At 42.7% G+C, this 23745-nt stretch overlaps 1 long non-coding RNA gene across 1 annotated transcript in view; it reads left to right on the top strand.

The window, feature by feature from the left end:
- Positions 1 to 23116, top strand: part of LOC136389101 (uncharacterized) — a 111046-nt gene extending 87930 nt beyond the window's left edge. The window contains exon 3 of the long non-coding RNA XR_010748266.1: positions 22990 to 23116. This is a non-coding gene — a long non-coding RNA (uncharacterized lncRNA). The remainder of the gene's footprint in view (positions 1 to 22989) is intronic.
- Positions 23117 to 23745: the final 629 nt, after the last annotated feature.

Raw genomic sequence — 23745 nt, 5'->3', positions numbered from 1 at the left:
AAAGCAGTTAATTGTGTTAATATTGTTAAAATCTTAAGTTTTAATTTATTATAGGACAAATATTGATAGATATAATGCACATAAACAAAAAAACTGTGATGGTTGTCAATTTTTAAGTGTAAAGTCATGTTGAGATGATCAAGTTTGAGAATCACTATTCTAAACACTACTTAAGCATCACCCTATAGCCTTTGATATATTTGAATTTTCATTTTTCTTTGGTTCACCATATTTTCTAATTTTCTTTCTGACTTCTTCTTTGTCCTATGATTACTTAGAAGAATGCATTTCAATTTCCAAATACCTAGGGATTTTCCAGATAGCTTTCTGTTTTTGATTTCTGATTTAATACCATTGTGGTCAGAAAACAAACTCTGGTTTCAATCCTCTGAAATTTATTGAGAGATATTTTATGGCCCATCATATAGTCCATCTTGGGGAGTGTCCCATGTGCTCTCGTAAGAAGCTATGTTTTGTAGTTTGGTGTGTAATGTTCTACACATCTTCTTGATTGACCCGTTTTACCATTATTTAATCTCCTTCTTTATTTCTAATATTATTCCTTGCCCCAAAGTCTAGTTTATCTAAAATAACACAGCCAATTCATTTGGGTCTTGATTTAAAAAATTTTTTTTCTGTAGTCTAACAATCTTGGACTGTTCATGATGTGTTTAATATGGTCATATTCAAATTGTTGTTGACATGATTGGTTTACTTGCTTTCTGTTTATCCCATCTGTTTGTTATTCCCTTTTTCTTCTTCTTCTCTCTTTGGGACTACTTGATTTTCTTTTCAGCATTTCCTTTTACTTCCTTTATTGGCTTATTAACTAATAGATCTTTGTATGTTTGTTTTGTTTTGTTTGTTTTTTAGTGGTTACTGTAGGCTGTGCTGACCAGTGCAGTAGCCCCTAGTTCTGTGTGACCCAGTTCCTTAGTTCAATTCCTTAGTCACAGTTGTCACATTTCCAAGTGCTCCTTATCACAATGGCTAAGGAATATTGTTTTGGATGGTGCAGATATGGAACATTTCCATCATTGCAAAACATTCCAGGAGACAGCTCAGCTCTAGGCTTCACAATAGGCATCTTTAGCTTAGCACAGTCTACGTTTAAATAACATTGCATTACTTCACCTTTAACGTAAGAACTTTCCAACAATATTTATCCATTTTGCACACCTGTTCTTTGTGTTTTTGCCATATCTGTTACTTCTGCATATGACTTAAATCCAGGACAAATTATGATTTTGACTTTCAGTGGACAAGTATCTTCTTTAAAAATAAATAAATGAGAAAAAAAGGCATTAAACTACACATTTACCATAACTAATAATTTCAGCCCTTTGTGTGTGTTTACATTCTATCTGTAATTGGCTTCCTTCAGCCTGCGGCCCCCCTCCTTCAGCATTCCTTGCAGTCTGTGTCCATTGGCCTCAAATAATCTCATCTTTGGTTAGCCTAAACAATATGTGATTCTTCTTATTGTTATCAGACCATAATGCAGTTTCTGTTTTTTAGCTATCTTCAATTTTTTTTCTTTTATTTTTTTGCCATTTGTTTTGTATCATTTGATTATGACATCTCTTGGTGAAATTTGCTTTGATTGTATCCTACTTTGGGTATAAAGATATTTTTGGATCTATGGTTTATTGGTTTAAATAAACTTGGAAAATTTGGCCATTCTTTCTTCAAATAGCTTTCCCTCCAGTCCTGTGTTTTGAAACTGTGTCAAAGACTCTGCCTGACACAATCCTATAGGACACTGAAGCCCCATTCATTTTTTGTCAGTCTTTTTTCTCCCTATACTTCAGTTTGGACTATTTCTATGGCCCTATGTGAAAATTCCTTCTTCAGTGTCTAATCTGCTATTATATCCATATAGTGAAATATTTAAAATTTCAAATAGTGTCTACTTTGACCCTAGAGATTTTTTTTTACTACATGTATTTTCATTTTAAAATTTATTGTATCTATGCTTTCATTTAGCCCTCTACACATATTTATAATGCCAGTTTTAAAGGTTTTGTTTGCTAATTTCATTTTCTCAGGCATATCTCAGTCTATTTTAATTGGGTGATGTCTCTCCTATTTAGGGGTCATATTTTTTATTTCTTCACATGTGTAGTAACATTTTATTACATGCTAGATAAAATAATTTTTGTGTTTCTGGGTGTTTGGATTTTGTTTTCTTTTTTTTCAAAAAAGAATGTTGAATTTTATTTTGGCAGAAAGTTAAGCCACTTGGGGGAGGCCTGTTTGTCCTTTTGATGCTTATTTTCACACTTTTCTTGGTGTGTTCAGTGTGGCCTTTCTCCAGAGATCATTTAACTGACTCAGAGGCATAGTCTTTCCAGGGTTCCTACCAGATACCTCCTGTGTTAGACAAAGTAGCTCTGCTCCAATTACTCAGCGCACGAATGTTTCCCAATGCTGTTCCACCTTTAGAAAAATTGCTCACTTTTCCACAGCTCTTCTTTAACAGTTGTTCTTTGCCAGGATTCATGGAGTCTTACCCTGTGCACATCATTCAAGTTTGGTTTTCACACAAACACTTAAGGAACCCCTATGCAGATTTCTGAAGCTCTCCTGCTGCTTAGCAACCTCCTAACTGATACCTTGCTCCACAAATCCCAGTGCCTTCAGCCTCTCTCCACCCTAACCTGTCTCCACAGTGACCTGCTTTGGTCTTCCTTCCTGTTCTAGGATCTAGTAACCATGTCTCCAGGCAAAACTCTGGAGTAATAAAAAGGCTTCTGTCCTTTGTTTCAGTTCGCCTAAAAACAACACATTCTTGTGCTGACGGCTTTTTAGTGTCTTCAAACTGTGGTTTGGTCCAATTTTCTAGTTGCTGAGAGTAGGAGGGGTAATTAGTTGGTACCAATTACGCCATTGTGGCTAGAAGCAAAAGTCAACATTTAGTCTTGATACTGTGTGAAATGGGAAAAATAATGAATGATTTGATGAAAATAGTGACGTGATAAATATTGTGTATAAGAAGGATCAGTATTGAGAAAGACACATGAATTAGAGGGCAATCAGACTAGGATAAGGAAGACCATTTTGGAAGCGGTAAGTGAAAGATAGGATGAGTAGTACAGCCTGACCTGCTCACGGTGGTGACAATGAACGCTTAGCTGCAGGTGGATGAGACAACTTGTCTCAAGGATAACCGTAAGGCAGAGATATGGCTGCGGACTGGAAGGATAACTGCAGGAAGAGAGTGTTCATAAATCACGAAGTTTACTGAGCACCTCCTGTGCTCTAAAGGCTTTTCATATTTCATCCATGTGTTCTTCAGAATAACCCTGTAGATCAGGGGTCAGGAAACTTTTTGGCTGAGAGAGCCATGAACGCCACATATTTTAAAATGTAATTCCGTGAGAGCCATACAACAACCTGTGTACATTACGCATTATCCAATAAAAATTTGGTGTTGTCCCAGAGGACAGCTGTGATTGGCTCTAGCCACCCGCAACCATGAACATGAGCGGTAGGAAATGAATGGATTGTAATACATGAGAATATTTTATATTTTTAAAGTTATTATTTTTTTTAATAAAGATTTGTCTGCGAGCCAGATGCAGCCATCAAAAGAGCCACATCTGTCTCGCGAGCCATAGGTTCCCGACCCCTGCTCTAGATGTTAAAATTCTCGATTTGTAGGTAACGAGACTGAGGCTAAAAGAGGTTAAGTAACCAAACAGTCGAAGTAGCTCGTAAGGACAGCCTTCAACTTCAGGCCTGGCTGTCTGCAGACCAGATCCCAAGCTCTGTCCTCAGTCATATGTCCTCTCTACCATGAGGCAGATGTAGCCCTTAGATGCTATATTTATATCAATGGAGAAATAGTAGCAAAATTATAATCATAAAACCTAAGACACTCTCCCCAAGTAGATGAGAAGTTTCAAATCCCTGAAAACTACAAAGTCCCACCCAAGTGGAATGTAGAGGTGCTTCTGTCATCTCTCTGACATACTGGTTCATTATAGATAATATGACTTAACTCCAAGTCCCAGATAATGTCCCATTGCCTGTGGCACACTCACAGATGATGCTTCCAACATCTGTTTATTCAGTTCCCTGATGAACTGTTTGCTTAATCAGCTTGATGGTATGATCTATTACTAAGAGTTCCAAGTATATCAAAACCATCTTCTGTTTTGTTTTAAAAGCCTCAGACTGATGTTGGGAATAAAAGAGAAAATAGAGGCATGATTTTCTATCTTGCCAGAATCAGCATTAAACAAATGAATAGGCTGAAGATAAAATAACCAACATGGGCATTCTCTGTGAAACAATCGATGATTACCAGACATCCACCAGTAGCCTTATGGACATGGCTGTTCTAACACTGGACCAGCAGTTAGATTGATCCTGACCAGAGTGACTTAGTGATACTCTATATAAAAGGACTTGTCTTTGACTGTGTAGCCTCTGTGACTCCTTCGCTCTCTTCTCTGTTACTACCTTGTTTTTCTTCTCCATCATTTGTACTGCTGGGTCAGCATGGACCTTCTCATCCCAACAGTTAGCTACTGGGAAGTTCTCTCAATAGCTGGAGAGCTGCAAATGGAAAGGTCCTGAGAAAGAAAGTGTATGTGTGTGACTATGTCTATTACGCATGTCTTGTCTAATCTAATTGCTGTCAAGTACAGTGCAGGGGAAGTATTAGCCAGAGGCATTTGGTAAATATCAAAAACAGTGCAGATCACTGACTGTGTTGTTATAGAACCTGCTCTAACAAGCACCCAGGAGACTTCGAGGGCCCTACGTAGTAGGCCCAGTAGAGGCTGAACTAGCCCCCCAATCTTTCTCTTTTCTACCTATGGTTTGTTATGACATTTCCGAGCAAGATAAACGAATGCTTCGGAACACGGCCCCTGACCCACTGGGCTTTTCACCCTCTTGAAGAAGTCCTGCCAGGAATCAGTTTCCATGGCGAATGCCAGAGGATGGGTCAGGCTCATCTCTTTCACCCCACTTAGCTGAGCTACAGATGTTATTCATATTCACCGCCGTGTCCAGCCCTTTGACAAGAGTTACAGAGTTCCTTGGCTCAATAAAAATCATGTGTCATCGAGTTCCCTGGGTTAAGTGCATGCTACTTAGGAAAGCATTTTCCTCTGTCTATTTGTTTGATGAGATGCTTGCAGACCTCCAACATCTGCATTTCGGTTGCAGCCCGCCTTTTCCTGTCCCGTGGTGGCCCAATGCCCTTTGCTTGGCTCTGCTTCGTTCTCCAAGGTGGTTACTACCTCTGTTCAACTCCACCCGCTACTATCTGTTGGCAATGCTCAGCATCGCCTTGAGTCCGGTGAAATGTTGATACTCTCCCTTCAAAGTGCAGAATGCTGGGAGCAAAGGGAGGAGGCACTGTAGCTTCACACGGTTTTATTATTTCCTGGCCTCACTCTCGATCCCAAAGGCTGCAGATTGATTCCAAATGTGCCCTGCAGCCAATCCCATCATTACACGGATATTAGGTCCTACAACCCAGCACTGTGGCTTCAGCATCTCCGGGCCTCGTGAGACCGTGTGTGGGTTGAGTTTTGACATTAAGAAAAAAAAATAAACTTGTAGAACTGATTGAAAACATATACAGTGTGGCAGAGCATGCCACACTGGCTCTTAGCCTGTGGCTTCATCGATTGGAACAGAAAACATCAATCGATGCCACAAAACGGTCATTAGAAAATAGATACATCTTTTCATTTTCTCTGTGGCAGCAGGTAAAAGCTGGTTCTGTCCGCACAACTTAATTTGCAGGCTCGTCAGCTGATGTGTAAAATCTCTGTTATGGAAAACTCTTCTTTTCTGCTATGGAATGGAACCTCACCCTTCCTGCCTTCTCGGGGGTCATCTATTGAAGGTGTCTTTGGCTAATGTAATGAACAATTTTATTCTCTTCCAAAGAGATCTAATTGTTGTGTAAATGAAATGGAGGAAACAGTGTTTCTAAGATCACATTACCATCTTCCCCCTTGTTATTTCAGAAATTGAAGCTAAATAAGACTACACAGTAAAAGGTTTGAATGAAAACAATGAGAAAGAAGAAAATTGTGTATGGAGGGCTTTTTTCATGATCATGTATGCACGATTTAGAAGATGCCACTCAAAGTTCCTCAGATATACCAATATTGTCTTTCCAGTTCATTGTCACACTGCCTTCTCCTACACACACACACACATGCATGCCTGCACATGCATGCACACACACATGTGCACACATGCACATACACTCTTGTTCTTCTCTGATGTTGCCATCTTTGAGGGCCTAACCCTGACAATCACAGGATGAGCTCAGCTGCCCCAATTTTGTGCTTCGTTAAAATTCTGTTCATGCCTCTCTTATAGCATTTACACCCTCATTATTGCCCATGTCTGTTTTTTCCCCTCTAGTAAATGTTTGGTGAAGCCAGGGACCACATCTTACTGAGTCTACCCATCACTTAGCTCCTAACACACAGCAGGTTTTCAATAAAGGCTGAATGAATGAACTATAAAACTATAATTATTCTAAGGAGGATCTTTTTGGAAACACTTTTAAGAGAACTAAGGGTCAATATTGCGGCATCTTGAGGGCAGTGACTTTTGTATATTTGGTCTAGTGGTCATAGTCAGGTAGCCTCAGACACGTTTGCTTAACCTCTTCAAACACCAGTCTGCTCATTTGCAAAATATTATCTGACATATTGTGAGGTTACAGTGCAATCATTCACTTAAAGTATGGTAGCATTCGACACCAGCTTAGATGGTAAAACTAGAGGTTGGCCTTATTGTTAGAGATGACACCTTCAAGCCATTCTCAGGGTATCCCAACGCCACAAAGTGGGGACTTTTGTCTTTTCTTTATTCCCAGCCATTTGGGGACAGCACCTGGGAAGCGCCCGGCACATAGCAGGGCTTTGGTCAGTGTTTGTTCACTGAATACATGAATACAGGTTGCTTGCCCAGGAGAAGTGATGGGTTGCACAGCTTCCTGCCCATTCTCTGGCTTTTCTGCATGTTTACAAGGTAGCTGGCTGGGTGTTTAACACAATACAATGAACAGCAGTAACCGAAGCAGGTGATTGAATTCCCTGAGATGTTTGGCTTAATGACCTGATTTGTAGGATCCATAAGTATGCAAGAATGAAATGGAGAAGGTAGGAGATTAAGAAAAAAGAAAAAGGCGAGGGGCATGTTCTTTCTTGAAACTCTTTCAGACCTGGAAGAGAACCATGTGTTGAAGTGACCCAGGGCGAGTGAGGGGATGTATACTAAACGACCTCCAGAGCCCCTTTCAACACTGACAGTCCCTGAAGGAGATTTACGGACCCACGTGAACTGATCCCCCAGCCAAGCCTTGGTGTGCCGCTTTGCCCCCACTTGGCCAATCTTCTCTCTTCATTCACGATGGCAGCTCCTTCCAAACCCACCCGGCCCCAGTTCCCCCGCTGCTGGAAATTACCCTGGCCCGTGGCCCGGAGGGAGTGGCTGGCACCGTGGAGGTGGGATGTGCCTGACTTGTACTTAAAGGCAACAGCTGGGCGATACACACAATGTGAGCAGAGCCAACTGTGTTTTATGACGGGCCTCCCATGTGCAATCCGACTTTCTCCTCTTTGCTGACTTGGCCGGTTTCACAGTGGTCACTGCTGGAGCACAGGAAGCACATATTTGCTACAAAGTCTCTTGGGAGACTCACATGGCCCTCCGATGAGCAATAATCCAGATTTCTTATTTTATTTTATTTTTCTTGGGGATAAGTGTACTTCTCTGCCAAAGGACATATTTTAGGGTTCTCTTTTGGCTGCTCTGGGGTAGGGGGACGTGCAAGGGCCTGGTGATTTTTTTTCTTTTCTTTTTTTTGCCATGCTTCAAGGGGAAGGTAGATTCTTATGTTAAAAGAAAATAGGAAGGGGAAACAGACTGCATGCACCCAATTAATCTGTCCCCTCCAGGGAAGGAGGCTTCAAGGGGAACGTTGAATCCATTAACCTCCCGGTGAGGTGGCAGGACATCTGGGAGGAGAGAGTAATGGGTTATTTGAATCATTGTAGCCACACCTCTTGTTTAGAAAAAGTCAATTATGCTGTGCAAATATTTCGTGGATCACAACATCTCTTGGCAGCTAGACTTGCTTTTTCATTGTGAAGAAAAGGGAAAACAGAATTTGACAGAACTGGGCAAGGGGGGGCGGGGGGGGGGAGGCTATTTCGGACAGCTCCCAAGAGGGGCAAAGGTTGAATCTGTGTCATGTTCCCCGGGCGAGGACCTGGGGACTGCAGAAGCATTGGGATTTAGCATCATTCTTTATGGATGCTGGTGACCAAGACGGGGAGGAACTTCACGGATGCTGACTTGAATTGCACCTGTATCGGATTTTGTTTTGTTTTTAAGAATGGCCAAAAAGTGAGTTCATTCAAAGTCTGTGCATGCAAGTGTTGCCAGAAACGGGGATGAGAGGAAGGAAAAAGAAGTACCAAAGTCAAACACTGAGAGGGATTTGTGGAAAATCATGATTAATGAGAATGGGAATGATGATGTCCCTTGAAGAGAAATGAGAATGAAAAACCTAAAAACCTAAAGACAGAAGAGAGGGAAAAATGATGAACAAGAAGCAAAATTAAAGTATTCCATGAAGCCCTTGCCAGTTATCTCAGTTGGTTAGAGCATCATCCTGAAACGCCAAGGTTGTGGGTTCAATTCCGGGTCAAGGCACATATGGGAATTAACCGATGAATGTACAAGTAAGTGGACAACAAAGGAATGCTTCTCTCTCTCTCTTTTCTCTCTGTAAAATCCATCAATAAATTTTAAAAAAGTATTACCTGAGGAATTTTTGTAGTTTAATATGATGTTTTAGTTAAACTGAACAAAACTTTTCACGCTATAAATAAAAGCAACCAAGGAGGAGCCCCTGGTGTTTGTTAAAAGATGTCCCCAACAGCCTTCCCCAGGTGGATTCCCCACCCCTCTTCCCTGGCCGCAACCTGGCTACTCTCCACTTCCCTTGTCATCAGGCACTTTGAGTTTGACATCCTGTGTCTCCAGCTGCTGGTCAACCTTTATCTTCTAACTAACAGCTTCTCTTTTCTGGCTGTCCACTTCTGACTGCCAGCCTCCGTTTACCAGTATGGTCACAGATATATTACTCTCTGAGTTCTTCCCCTCCGCTGGCTTACTTGGGTTTTCCTCCCACTCACAGGGTCTTCTGGGGGTGTCCTAGAGGGTTAGAGTCCCACAAGGGGTCTTTCTCTGATGTCCGCCTTATCAGTTTTTATTCATTTCCTGTTTACATGTTGGTAGACCAAATGGAAGCTCAGCTCCAAACCTCCTTGGACCCTTTTCTGTGTCCAAACGCATGTTCCAGACTTGATCCCTTACCCCATCCCTCTGTCTACCTGGTCCCAGAGGCCAGGGGAAATGACAAATGTAGACCAGGAAGGACAAACCTTCATGATGATGGTGGAGGACAAATACGTGATGTATGAGAACAAAGACAAGGGCCAGTGTTATCAAGTAGCCAGAACTTGGCTTTGAAGTCCGGTCCTTTCAATGTGGGGTTCCATTCCTTTTCCTCCTTTTCTTCTTTTGAACACCAGTGACCACCAGTGTGGAAGGGAGGAAGCAGAAGGGCAGGGGGAGGCAAACCAATGGGATGGCTCTCCATTCCCTCCCGTCCGGAACCCCTGCAAATCGTTCCGTTGAGAAGCCCAGCTGCAGGCGGTTCACACACGAGCATGGAAGTACAGCCATAAGTCAGGGTCTCTTCTGTTAGAAATTTGAAAATGAGGAGAAGGAAATGGATGGTGTGTATGTGGAGGGGGTGGTAGCAGATTTCAGAAAAAAACTGCTCGGGACTGAATGACTTGAGCCAGTCTTAAGTCAAGTAGAAGCTTTCTGCAGGAAGAGAGAATTTAAGAGGTGGGAGAGTTTTAATCAGAGAATCACTGATTAAAAAAAAAAAAAAAAGGGCAGCCCTGGCTGGTTGGCTCAGAGGTAGAGCATTGGCCCAGCGTGTGGAAGTCCCGGGTTTAATTCCCAGCCAGAGCACACAAGAGAAGCATCAATTAGCTTCTCCACCCTTAACCCTCTTCTTTCTATTTCTCTCTTCCCCTCCTGCAGCCAAGGCTCCATTGGAGCAAAGTTGGCCCAGACGCTGAGGATGGCTCAATGATCTCTGCCTCAGGCGCTAGAATAGCTCTGATTGCAGCAGAACAATGCCCCAGAGGGCCGAGCATTGCCCCTTGGGCAGGGTGAATCCCAGTTAGGTGCATGCGGGAGTCTGTCTCTCTGTCCCCCATCCTTCTCACTCAGAAAAATACAAAACAAAACAAAGCAGAGAAAGGCAAGTGTGAATGAAAACAATTTACCTGTGGAGATGAAATTACCTTTAGAACATCAGTGATTGAGTTGGTATTTCCCTGTCATAGAAGGAAGAAAGAATGACTAAATGCTGGGTAGTTGTAATAAGACAAAGTCCTAAGAGAAGGAAGGTGAGGAAGCTCTATAAATAGGGGTGACATGAGTTTAAGATGATCCATTCTTCATATTCTGACTCAAAGAGAAGAATGAGACCTAACATCACCTGATTTGTTAACTAGAAGGCTGTGGGTCAGTTGTGATTGTTGATTGCTTTAAGAAAAAAAAATGTGTTGAAATAAATGGAAACAAATATATATGATCTGAGTATAAGGCATTTTTAAACAAACAGTATTAAAAATAGTCGTGTTTATTCTCCCCTGCCCCCCCCCCCCCAACCTGACCTTGATTTAAATTTTGTGTCAGTAAGACAAATCTAACTAGAAAGATGGCAAATGTTCCTTATGGAGAAATTTTCAAATTTCAAGTTTCAATCAACTTTTTATTGCGACGGCTTATGAATCCAGTTAATTTGGATTTTGTTTTAAAATAAATTTGATTCATTTTTATTATAAATTTGACATAAATCTGAAGCAAACAGCTTGTCATTCATGCTCCGACCTATAAAAATAGGCTATGGTAAGTTCACTTAATGGAAAAAAAAGAAAAGAAATGATAAGTGTATTCTTTAACAATGGTTCTTTGTGGACTTTTGTTTTCATTAGATTTTTAATAATAAAAGGCCACTTGGTTCAGGACAGAGAGGTATAATAAATGCAGCACATTAAAACAAAATAAAACATACATTACCCAGCTGTCTAATATTGAATCTGACAATTTATCAAGTTGACCCAAAATAATAAACCTTACTTTGAGGGGAAAAAAGAAAGTAAAATTGGACCCTTTTTGAAAGAGAGTCATATTGCTCATGGGACTCTCCACCTCAATACTGTCAAAGGAGGAAGAAAATTTATAAAACATGGAAGTTGAAGGAATTTCTATGTATTCTAGAACTAGGATGCATACTATGTTGTTAAAAGTGGTGGAATCTGGGAATGTGTATTCAAATTTATTAACTTTGTGCTTTCTGTGAAGGATTTGAGTCTTTGGTGACGAATATAAATATATCAGACACTATCATTAACAAGATAAAAACCAAAGGAATAATAATGCTAATAATCATAAGTTGTGTCTTGAATGCATACCATGTGCATTGTTTGTCTGTGGTTTTGTGAACCATAGACAGTTCCTGTCTTTGGATATTGGACTTGGATGGGTAGATTGGGCAGACACATGCCCCCAGAGCATACGTGAGTAGCACCCTGCAGGTTAGGATGAATGCTAAGTGAGTTCAGACAAAGGCTACGGCTGTTTGGAGGAGGCCTTGGGATCTGGAGGGGCTAGAGAAGGCTTTAAGAGGTAGAAGGTCAGATGGATAACTCATTACTCTGTCCTGTTTCAAAACAGAGCTTCCTGATTTGTATAAGTAAAGATGAAGGAAGAGGCCCAGGTTCCAGCTGTCCTTTCATGGCTGACTTTCAGGCCAGTGCTACATGGTAATCCTCCCTGTGCCCTCACCACATCTTAGCCATCCCAGCCTCCCTGTGTTCCTCTTTGTGCAAGTGGGCCGCTCATTAAAAGGATTGAAAGGCATAGATTTATTTATTATTTTTTTATGACAGAGACAGAGAAAGTCAGAGAGAGGGACAGACAGAGACAGATAGATAAGAAGGGAGAGAGAGATGAGAAGCATCAATTCTTCATTATGGCACCTTTGTTGTTTATTGATTGCTTTCTCATCTGTGCCTTGACCGGGGGGCTACAGCAGAGCGAGTGACCCCTTGCTCAAGCCAGCAACCTTGGACTCAAGCTGGAGAGCTTTTGCTCAAACCAGCTGAGCCCACGCTCAAGCTGGCGACCTCGGGGTCTCAAACCTCGGGGTCCACATCCCAGTCCCATGCTCTATCCACTGCACCACCACCTGGTCAGGCTAGATTTATTATTTTAATCAAAGGTTGTTGACTCAACTCTAAGAACAAGGAAGAAGGCAAGTGAAAAGAAGAAGTTGTGAACTTGAGTGGGGAGAATGGGAAAAAAAGAACAGGAATATAAATTCATGTCAGCTCCCCCTCACCTATTGAAGTTGTCCTAGAGGCTTCTTACACTATCTTGGTTTCTTGGATCCTTTTTTTCTTTTTGCTGTTCTGATCGGGTGTTTTCTGTGTCCTTACCTTCCACACGGCTGATGGGATCCCCGCTTCATCCACACTATTGTTGATTCCCTGTAACGTAGTCTTCGTTTCAGTTGTACTCTCCACTGTTGGCTGTTGGCTGATTCTTTTTTTATGTTTTCCATGTCCATTTTTCTGCTGAAGTTCTCACTGAGATCATGGAGCATCCCTATAACCAGCATTTTGAACTCTGCATCTGGTAGATTGCTTGTCTCCATTTTGTTTAGTTCTTTTTCTGGAGTATTGTTCTCCTTTTTCATTTGAGACATGTTTCTTTGTCTTCTCACGTGCCTGGACAGGTCAGCTCCTCCCTCTATGTTCCTGGTGCCTTTTGAGCTGCAGTCAGCAGGTATGGGGACTTCTCTTCCTGGCACTGGAACCCTGGGCTGGGGTGCTCAGTGTGGGACTGGAACCACTTGCTCCTTGGGGGCAACCTCTGCCGCTGAGAAAGTTCTCCCAATTTTTCACTGCCACATGTGGGTGTGGGACCAGCCTGCCTGCATCTCTGCCCCCTACCAGTCCTGTCATGGCTTCTCCTATAAGTCCTTAGTTCTAGGATCTCTGCTTTGCTCAGCTAGACTTCAGGTAGCTGGTTGTATTTTCCTATAGTTGTGGGGGGATGCAAGCACAGCGTTTACTTACTCTGATCTTTGTATGAGAACAGAGCAGAGATCTAGGTAGCTTATAGCAGCTCGAGTCTTGGTTAAACCTGAATGAGATTTGGCACCGGAATATTAAATTGACCTACTTCTGGACCTTTTGAATAAATAACAGAGCTACTAAACTTGTCACAGAAAGACTTCACTGAACCAAACATTATAACTCTTTTCTATTACTTTGTTGATACCCAAAACGATAATTATGAGTTACAGGATAGTCTGCACAAGTCATTATAAGCTGTGCATTTGGGCCCCTGCATTACATTAATTTGAAGGGTAGGGTAAATGGTTGCATGTGTCTTTTCAACACACGTCATAGTCACAATGGGTGGGGTAGTTTTCTCAGGCAGACACTTTTGAGAATCTTAGAGAAAGAATTGCGAGAATCACGGAGAATGAATATAGTCATAAATTCCTGCCCTAGAAAGGGGAGAAATTGGTTAACAAAACAAAAAGTCAATAGAGAGGAAGCCCAAGACCCTGCCAATATGTGGTGTAAGAATGCAGTGGGTTTGGGTTGGTCAGGGTTCCCAAGCTAGCCTTTACATATTTGAATTAAGCAAAGTGCTTTTTTTTTTTCTCCTTAATTTTTCAACCCTAATGTATTGTATTTGCAGGGACATTTGATCCATATGTTTCTAATTCATTTACTCTAACTCATCAAATGTTATTTTGTAAGACTATTCTCTGCTTCGAGTTTTTCTAAACAGTCTTAAGAAGGTCCCTAAACTACAAATGGGTAGATGTAAGGGGCACCCCTGCCAAACCTAAATTGCCTTGAACAGAGATTTAAGTAGAAGACTAGCATCTATTTTTAAAACTTGGCAACCTGTCAACGCCATTCTGCCGCTGACTCAAACAGAATCAAGCACAATTAGCTAGTATTTTGTCTAAATTGTGGATGCTAAAAGATTGTTGTTTCCTAAAAATCTATGGGAAAAGGTTCAGTTCTTCATAATAACTAATAAAATGACACTGAATTCACTTTTCCCTAGAACTTTCTGAGAGTTCATTTTCAGCCTTGCTTCTCCTCATGACTCCACAGACAATACAATCAATAGTCCTCTTCATTGTGTACTCGAAGGAACTGAAGTCCAGAGAAATCAAGCCACTTTCCCTGGGTCACATAGGGATGTTGTAGCAGAAGAAGACCTGGAAACCAAATCTCCTGGCTCTAAACTCCTGGATTGTTGGACAAATAGTGATGTCTGTGTCTCTCCATGGCTCATATAAGGGGAGACCGTATGGCAGCATGGTGACCCAGTATACATATAACTCACTAAGAGTGTCACTAAAGGTCTTGTTAATGACAGGCCAGACAAGACACAGAATTCTTTTTCCAGGATACCTATTCCCTTCATGTGGGGTCCAGAAGCCTTTCCTTAATTGACTAATACATTAATTTATCTAATCCCTTTCTTTAGGTGATCCAGTTGTAGGTTTTAGGCCTCAATATGAAATAACAGTTGCAAAAGAATAAACTATCTCTTCCTTCTCCAAACTTACCCAAGAATGAGACATGAGTCTTTTCCTGGTCACCGACATTCTCTGTGATAAAAATGCCACATTCCCTGGAAAGAATGTCCAAAATGGAAAAATAAGAATTCCATCTTTTGGGGAAAGCGTCACGAAGGTTTCTGTTTCAGTTCTCTATTGCCACCTGACAAACTATCCCCAAATTCGGTGGCTTAAAACAATACTAAGTTTATTACTTCTCACCATTCTGTGGATCAGGAATTCAGATGAGACACAGCAGGAATGGCTCATCTCTGGTTCATCTGATGTTTTCTGGGGGTAAAATAGCCACTCATGTCCATGGCAACTCAGCTAGGATCATTTGAACACCTGTGAGCTGGTTGAGAGAGTTTATCAGGGGTGAGAGAGTTCAATGGGTCCAGGCTCTTGCTGTTGGCTGAGCTCCTCAACTGTTCTCTATGCAGCCTGCGCCTCATCCTACAATACCCTGTCCTCTCTTGGCCTTTTCATGTGGTATCTCCAGCCACTGGCTACCCTGATCCCTTGAATGGCAGTTGGGATCCAAGTAAGAGAGAGAAGAAGCTGCCAGCTTTCTTACTGGTACCATTTTCTGAATGGGCATAGTGTCAGAGTCTTCCCCTAAAGAAACTCATATGCCTTTACAGAACGTCCTTTTTCCATATCAGCTAGAAATACCCCTGACAGTTGCCGTCAACATCCTATGTAACCTTGCACGAACTACCAAAGAAGCAGTATTCCACTTCAGAACCACTCAGTCATCCCTCAGATGCTGTGAGACCCTAGCATGATAGCAAGTCAAAGGCAAAGTTCAAGTGAAAGATGGAGCGGTGGCCTTCTTCCTTGCTGAGGGAATGTACCTCTCAAATATGTAACCATTCATTACTTGGATTCTGGCCACAGGCTGACTTGTATGACTTTCTTGACATTAGACAGTGCATTAGATTGAATTGTTGGCTCCCATACCTAACCCCAGCCCTTTCCATGTGAATTTTTAGCTCTCATTAGAAGCAGAATATGTTTTCCTAGTCCTTAACTTTGGGTTCAGCCAGTGGACTTGATTTGGCTGATGGAATACAGGAAGAAGCGACAGTTGCCAGTTCCAAGAACAGGCCATAAGAGACATGTGTGTCTCCATTGGGTCCTCTTCATGCCTTTGCCATTGCCATGAAATAAACATGTCTGGCTGGTTCACCAATCACATGATGAGAAACATGTACAGCGGACCCAGCTCCAACCTGGAAACCAGGATATGCCTCATGGAGGCCATACTGACCCCCAGCTGAGCAGCAGATGTGTGAGTGGGAGTAAGCATCGTTGTTTAAGAACACTGAGTTTGGGGGTGTCGTTATCATGGAGCATTATTCTGGCAATAACTGGTGAATACACATGGCAAGAGTCAATCAAAAGAGGAAACTTTTCCCATGACTCCAAGTAATGGCAGTCACTATGAAATTTTGAAATCATCAATTCAAAGCTATCCAACCACCTAGCCAATGCTAGGGTTCCTGTATTATCAAGTGGTCTCCAAATTCTGCCAGACCAAATGAATTCCCGGCTTTATGGTGTACTTGAAAAGATGAAAATTATAAGCCAAGAGGATGAAAATAACTCTTAACTGATGCGCTGATGCGTATCTTGAGTTGATGGGAAGTTGCTGAGATGCGTTTACAATAGCGGTAATGCTGGCCTGACTCCTGCCAATTGCTAATGTGGGACTTGGAGCAGCTTTGGAAGCCAAGAGGTAGAAACAAAAACTGTGTATTATCCAAACAATGCCTGTTGCCTCAAAGCCAACAAGAGCCTTGGTCATGCGATGGTCTTAGCACTTTGGCGCATAGATCCATGGTGACAGATGCTAATGCAAAGAATGGGGACACACAGCTGTTACGGGACACAAAGACATCTCAGTGGTCAAAGCCAACAACTTCCCTTCCCCTCAGCTTCTGGGTCAGCAAAAGCATTTTGTTTGATAGAAAAGCGATTATTTTGTCAAATGCATTTAGAAATGCATGTTTGCAGGTTGCCTTCTCATTAGCTTGATATCCAACGTGATCACACATTAGTTGATATTTTTAACATTCCAACCATATAAAGGCATCATTATCTATAATACATGGAAGACAAAATCAGAAATAGGTTGAAATGTACCTTACATTCAATGCAGGAGCCATGAAAAGAGTTACAGTTTGATTTCAACTTTTGCAACAGAAGCAAATAGCACTTACAAAAACTGATGTAAAAATACAGTTTCATTTCTTTTTTTTTTTTTTAAACAGAGAACACGATTATTTTATGAAGCTGGGTCTCTGTTCTGATTTAAAATATTTTGTGTTAGTGCAGCAGCATTAAATATATTGTCTACAGTATCTCACCCTTACTCTATAGGTTATGTCAACATGAAATTCCTGAAAGGAATGTCAATGAAACATGAAATTAATTTTGTGTGGCTTGCTGGCTTTTGCCAAAACAGCAGTCATGTCTTTAAAGTGGTTACTTAAAATGCAGCTATGTTCTGTCTATGGAAAGTTTAATTTTTCTCTTAGGATTTGGTCCTTTTATTATTCCTCCTTACACAACTGAAGGAGCTCAAACCTCACATGCCTTCGTGGCATTCTGTGCCCCAGAAATCTGTAAGACCATTCCCAAGCGGGGGCCTAGAGTAAAATCTAGCATTTATCTGCTGGTCTGTGCTACATAAATGGCAGCTTAATGCTTTTTATGAGAGAGAAAAGGGTCAAAAGATATTGTAATAAATCAGTGGTGGCGAGGATGAAGAGAAGATTACGGGAATGCTTTTGGGGAGACAGTTCAGTTACTTGGACACTGCAGGTTGTGTAGTTTCCTGCGGTAGTCAAAACCTTTGCAGCTCAGGTTCTTATTAAGTGCTATCATAGCTGGCTGAGAGGGAGAACACTGGACATGGAATTTCCCCTGGACACCAGTTCTTTCCTCACACTCCCATTGAACATTGTCAGAATTGTTTTGGGAAAAATAAGTTACCGGCTAGCTTCCAAACCAAGTTGTGTCCTTGGGGAAATGCCTAATAAAAATGCAAAATTGACATGCCTGTTTAGAATGCTTCATCGACTCATAAAAAAAAAGATTTTAATTAAATCACCATTTGTCCCCACCTAAAAAACTTTTACATACCTATTTGATTAATGACAATATACTTAAGACCATGGGAAAGTGTTGAAGCCAGAAAAGAGAGTTTTCTCAGAAATCCTCCTTGTTGTAGATGCATTGTCATTGCTACATGCTTGACAAAAATTAGGCCACAATTATATTTTATAATTCATGAATCAAGGAGTAGTTATTTAGGATACGGTTTGGATCAGGTATTATGCCAGAACCTTTCTTTTTTTTTTATTAATGTTTCTTAAGTGAGAAGTGGGGAGGCATAGAGACAGACTCCGGCATGCACCCTGACTAATATCTACCCAGCAAGCCTCCCTATGAGGTGATGCTCTGCCCATTTGGGGCTGTTGCTTCATTGCTTGGCAACTGAGCTATTTTAGCACCTGAGGCAAGGTTATGGAGACATCTTCAGTGCCTGGGGCCAATGTGCTTCAACCAAGCCATGGCTGCAGGAGGGGAAGAGAGAGATAGAGAGAAAGAAGGGAAAAGGGGAGAGGTGGAGAAGCAGATTGGTGCTTCTCCTGTATGCCCTGACTGGGAATTGAACCTGGGGCATCCACACATTGGGCCAACGCTCTACCGCTGAGCCAACTGGCCAGGGCCTCTTTTTGCATGTTCTGTGATGAGCCTCTATTGATGTTCTGTGATGATTGCTCTTCAGTCCCATAGGGGAGCCAGAGTGGTACCAGAGGAAATCCAACTCAGAGTAGAAGGCTTACAGGAAGCAAGGGACTTTCCCCTTGACCCTTTTTCAAAGATTCATCTTTCTTCTGGTTCTTCTCACTGTCCAAGAAGTAAGAGCTGGAGAGTCTAGACTTGGTGGGCCCAGGATAAGGGTAAGGAAGGGCGCTGAGGAAGCTACTGTATTTTTCGCTCCATAAGATGCACTTTTTTTCCCCAAAAAGTGAAGGGGAAAATGCCCGTGTGTCTTATGGAGCAAAAAATATGGTATTTTATTAAATATTTTAACACACTGTTTGGTTCAGAATTGTTTTTTCTTATTTTCTTCCTTAAAACCCTAGGTGTGTCTAATGGTCAAATGCGTCTTATGGAGCAAAAAATACGGTACTTAACCTACTTTGACTTTTAACAGGCCAAAAGAATTCTCCAGCTAAGACACGATGTTAGTCAACTGCCCAGAGGCAAAAATCCCAGAAAGGAGTTGGGGTCCATACCAGTATGGTATTTTTCCCCGCTGAGAAAGAAGGAAGAGGCTGGAGCCACGAAGTGTGGAATAATAAAAGGCTTTATTGAGTACAACATGCATCCTGCCCGACGAGGTCCTCTGGTCCCGGGGGAAAGAGACTAGAGGAGTAACAAAGAGTGAGCCATGTGAGAGATATTTAAAGGGTCCCTAGGGTGGTCAAGCTAATATGACGTGGTGAAATCTCATTGGCTGACAGAGGTGTCGCTCTTTTCCAAAGGGCTCCTGGAAAGTTTCTTTTGTGGTGCTGGGTGGTGGGCGGTTCTAGCCAAAGTTTCTGGGAGGGCCAGAGTTCCCCACATGACCATCCCCCATTTTCCACTGACCTTACATTCTGACCTTTTGTGTTAAATAGAATAGGGGCGCCGTTTATTTTTCTGGCTACTTCCTGCTGATTAAGGGCGTCGTGGGGAGGGGGAGATCAGAAGGTGGTGGCTTTGAGGGGTGTCAGGAGGAACATCTGTTTGGCCATGACTGGAGAAACTTCGCAGATGCGGTCCTATAAGGATTTTAAAAAAAGAGGAGTAATAGGGGGATTTGTAGGGTCCAGCCTTTTGGTGAGCTGGAGATGGATGGAGTCCAGTGGCTCCGACTGCCAGTGGTCCTGTATGGAGGCAAACTTGAGGCAAAACTGCATGTCAGGAGTGGCGTAAAAAGGAGAAAGGAAGGGGTCCCATTCATTTCCATAACGGAGACCTGTGAGGGAACTAGAGGTTCAGAGTGTGATGGTAAAAAGAAAAGGTAGTCCCAGTGTCCACAAGAAATGAGCTGGACTTACCCACTAGTTGCAGCATACCCTGGGTTCTCCGAGTCCAGGCCGTGTCCTAGGAGTTTGAGTGATGCGCCCACCTGGCTGGATTGGCCTCCCATTTGGGCAGCTTGTCCTTCATGTAGAGGCGCTGAGGAAAAACCTGTTACCCAAAGGGGCAATCGCTCTGCCACTGACTGGACTGCTTGCAGTCAGGGCAGGGCTCAGTGGGCAGCTATGGGCAGGGGCCCTGCTGGGACCAGTGACCCTGTTTGCCATACTTAAAGCAAGCTGCTGGTGGGATTTTCTTTGCGGCTTGGACTTGGGTCAGGCACTTCCTGTGCCTTGCCTCTGTTGCTCTGCTGGCCTCAGGATTGCCACAAGAGCCGGGGTTTGGAGCATTACCTTCTGCTGCATGTGGGCCTGGAAAACAGCATTGGCCTGTTTCTACTAGTTGGGACCATTAAAAACTTTAAATGCTGTGTTCAAAGGTCCCAGATAGGGGTTTGGGGGTTGAGAATAAGAGGAGGGAGCTCGTGGGGAGCCCAGAACCCAGGTCTGGCAGGAAACACTGGAGCCAAAGGCAGGACAGGGCCAGAACTTCCTGCAAGAAAATTGGGATTGGACATCCTGAAAACAGGTGTAAGAGCCAATAGTAGGTGGAGAATGGACTGACGGAGGAGGGACTTAAGAACACAGTGGAGAAGGGAGGGGCCCCTGGCCAGCAGGGAGGAGAAAGAGAGAATGGTAGTGGTGAATAAGAAACAGGATTTTGCAAAGGGAGGGGAGGGGGCTCTCAGAGGGAAGAGACCCGAACACAAAAGAGGTCCGCAGAGGGATCAGAGAGAAGTCTTGAGAGAGGGACACCCCCAGGGGTCAGGCAGGAGGGAAAGAGAGTTGGGAGTCCGTGAAGAAGGAAAGATCAGGAGTGGAGGTTTTAGATGAGGTTTCTCTGGCCAGAAAAAGGCCTGCGCAGTGGAACAGGTGACACAGAGATTAAGGATGGGCACGTGAATAACTAGAAGCCATGAATGTAAGAGATCTCCAACCAGCTCCCAGCTTTTTTGGCGACAGTTAAATTGGTGAGGGTGTTAAGACCGAAAGTCCCTTCAGGAGGCTAATTCAGTGGGTTCTGTGGCCTGGTCACAGTGGAGAAGAACAGTTTCTTCTTCTTTAGGGAGGGAGATTCCTGTGCCCCATGGCCACCCTCAGTCCTCGGAGTGGCCAGATTTGAGAACTGGCATCCCAAAACTCAAGCTCTGGCCATGAACGGATAAGGTAAAGTGGATGTGCTTGGGATGTCTCCACGGGCACACATGCACTCGGATGGAAAGAGGTCCCTGACTTAGCTACGGTTTCTGGACAGGGAGTCTCGGCAGAAAGAACTCAAGGGTGGCTGAAGGCAGGGGACTTACCGCACTGTGTGCTGAAGTGGTGGAAGGTCGGAGATCCTGGTTCTTTCTCAGGGGGAAGGGGAGAGGAGCAGTCCTTGTGGACTTCAACTCCTCCCGGGTTTTGGCACCAAAATGTAAGGTATTTTTCCCCACCGAGAAAGAGGGAAGGGGCTGGAGCCGCAAAGTACGGAATAATAAAAGGCTTTATTGAGTACAGCATGCATTCTGCCCAATGAGGTCCTCTGGTCCTGGGATACAGAGACCAGAGGAGTTGCAAGGAGTGACCCACGTGAGAGATATTTAAAGGGCCCCTAGGGTGGTCGAGCTAATATGACGTGGTGAAATCTCATTGGCTGATGGAGGTGTCACTCTTTTCCAAAGGGCTCCTTGGAAGTTTCTTTTGGCACTCTTGGTTGTGGGCGGTTCTAGCCAAAGTTTCTGGGCCTGAGTTCCCCACATGACCATCCCCCATTATCCACCGACCTTACAATACCCTATAGTAATAACTGCTTCTGGAATCACAATAGGCAACTGAAGAAGGATTTTAATTTCCAGGGTCCCAGCCATCACTCTCCCTTCTGCCTGGGGGCATAATTAACATGTCACCAATTCCTGCTAGGTAGCGTGGGCATTTTATCTAGGGAGTTTTCATTTTAACCCAAAGAACAATTCATATGCCTTTCTATCTTTAACAAAGGCCTTTCCATGTTAAGTATCCCCACACCCCCCAACAAGAAAAACAAAACAAAACTAAACTCAATTTGCATAGTAGGGATTTCAGGTCAGTAGGATTGAGATTTGGGAGCCAGGAGCCTTTAAAATTTTCAAATTACATCATTTAGGTGCTTCTTTCTTTACCTACAAAAAAATAATAATAATCCTGACAGATATACTTTTAGGATTGCATCACTTGCCACATTGCCCCCAAATTCTATTATAATCCATAACTTCACACAGGATTAGACCAAAGAGACTACAGGGACCACGGGGAACCAACACCTCTGCTAAAACTCTGTGGATAGACAATGCCTGCTACAGGCGCGGAGAGAGGTGGCTGACTTCATTCATTCAGAATTAGATCAGAATTTATTCTGTTTCTCATCTGGGAAGGTGAGGTAAGAGGCGAGGTGATGAAGGAAAATATATGTATGCAGTGGCTTAATTGACTTGTACTCTTTTACAAGGGACAACCCATTGTTTTTATTCTTTTCATATGTTCTTGAACTCTCAGAAACTCTCAAAGCAACCAGGCCCTATAAGCGCAGAACCATAATGTTACACTACTGCGATTTCCATTCTCATTCACCCTGCTCTTATGTTGTTCATGAGTCAAGAAGATAGTGTCATCTATGTATTTATTTCTTAGCATGAAAATCTTCAGAACGTCAAGGAGAGGGGGTGTGGACAATGTTTCAAATTTTCTTTTGCAGGAGCTGTCACTTGGCCATGCTGTCACAAAGTGTAAAAACAGAGGGGTAGGGACAGGGGCTGAGCGAATCTATATGGCAGATCTTGTACTACAAGTGTTTGTGGTTAACCGAGAAACGCATTATGAGTCAAGCCTTTGGGAAGGGATGAGTAATTAAAGACAAATGCATGACATAATCATTTACACACGGCTGAAAGGTTTTAGATGAAATCTGGCCTGACCCGCTGCTCAGCAAGTGTTATCATGGATTCTTGAGAAGCCTTCATTTATTTACTTTCTAATTTGGCCCATGTGTTTTATTGAAAACAACAAAAACATTTTTTTTTCTTGTATTTCCCATAGGAAATAGCCTGAAGCCTGGTGGTTAATAAGGTTGGTGTATTTGGGAACAGTTCTCCCGGGTGCAGTGCACCAGCGGACCCTGTGAGCACCATGTCAGCTTGAAATCACCTCATTTTGGATAAAGCCAAGGAACTTTGTCATAAGCACAGTTGCTGGAACGAGTTCTCTGATAGTTAGGGAGTTTACTGTGTAAAACATAATTTTGCCATGATAACAAAAATCATATTTACTAATCTTTTTGCTTTGCAAGTCTTTTACCTCCCCCCCACCCCACACACACATACCTTTTGGCTTCATCCTAGATTTCGGTCACCATCTATATTAACTCGACGTCAGGAAACCAGGTTTTAGAGGAAGAGGCAGGATCTAGCCTCCCTGCTTTCTTAATCCTAGCACGATAATATAAAACACACCATGTAACTGCAGGAGATGGCTTCAAGACATTTTTTTACAAATGCTATCAAGTTTTAGCTACTGCCTTTATTAAGTGCAGAAAACGGGAGTGAGGAGGGGGAAGGGATGACAGAACAGAGAGGTCCTGCCTGAGTCTCTACCTTTTGTTCTTTTTATTTGAGGAGATGGGGACTTGTGAAAGCCAGGCAGGTTTTCAGTGGAATAAAACAACAGGGGGTTCTGTTCTGTGTGGTGACCTAACCCAGTTCCTCCGGGCATTGTGGAACATTGTCTCAAAGAGCTACACCATTTGTCTTAGGGAAGAAAGAGAAACCATGATGACATTCATCCCGCCCAGAGAGA

The sequence above is a fragment of the Saccopteryx leptura genome, chromosome 1 (assembly GCF_036850995.1).
Source record: "Saccopteryx leptura isolate mSacLep1 chromosome 1, mSacLep1_pri_phased_curated, whole genome shotgun sequence".
NCBI lineage: Eukaryota > Metazoa > Chordata > Mammalia > Chiroptera > Emballonuridae > Saccopteryx > Saccopteryx leptura.
Note: the sequence above shows the minus strand (reverse complement) of the source record. Positions and strands in the feature narration are given on the sequence as shown.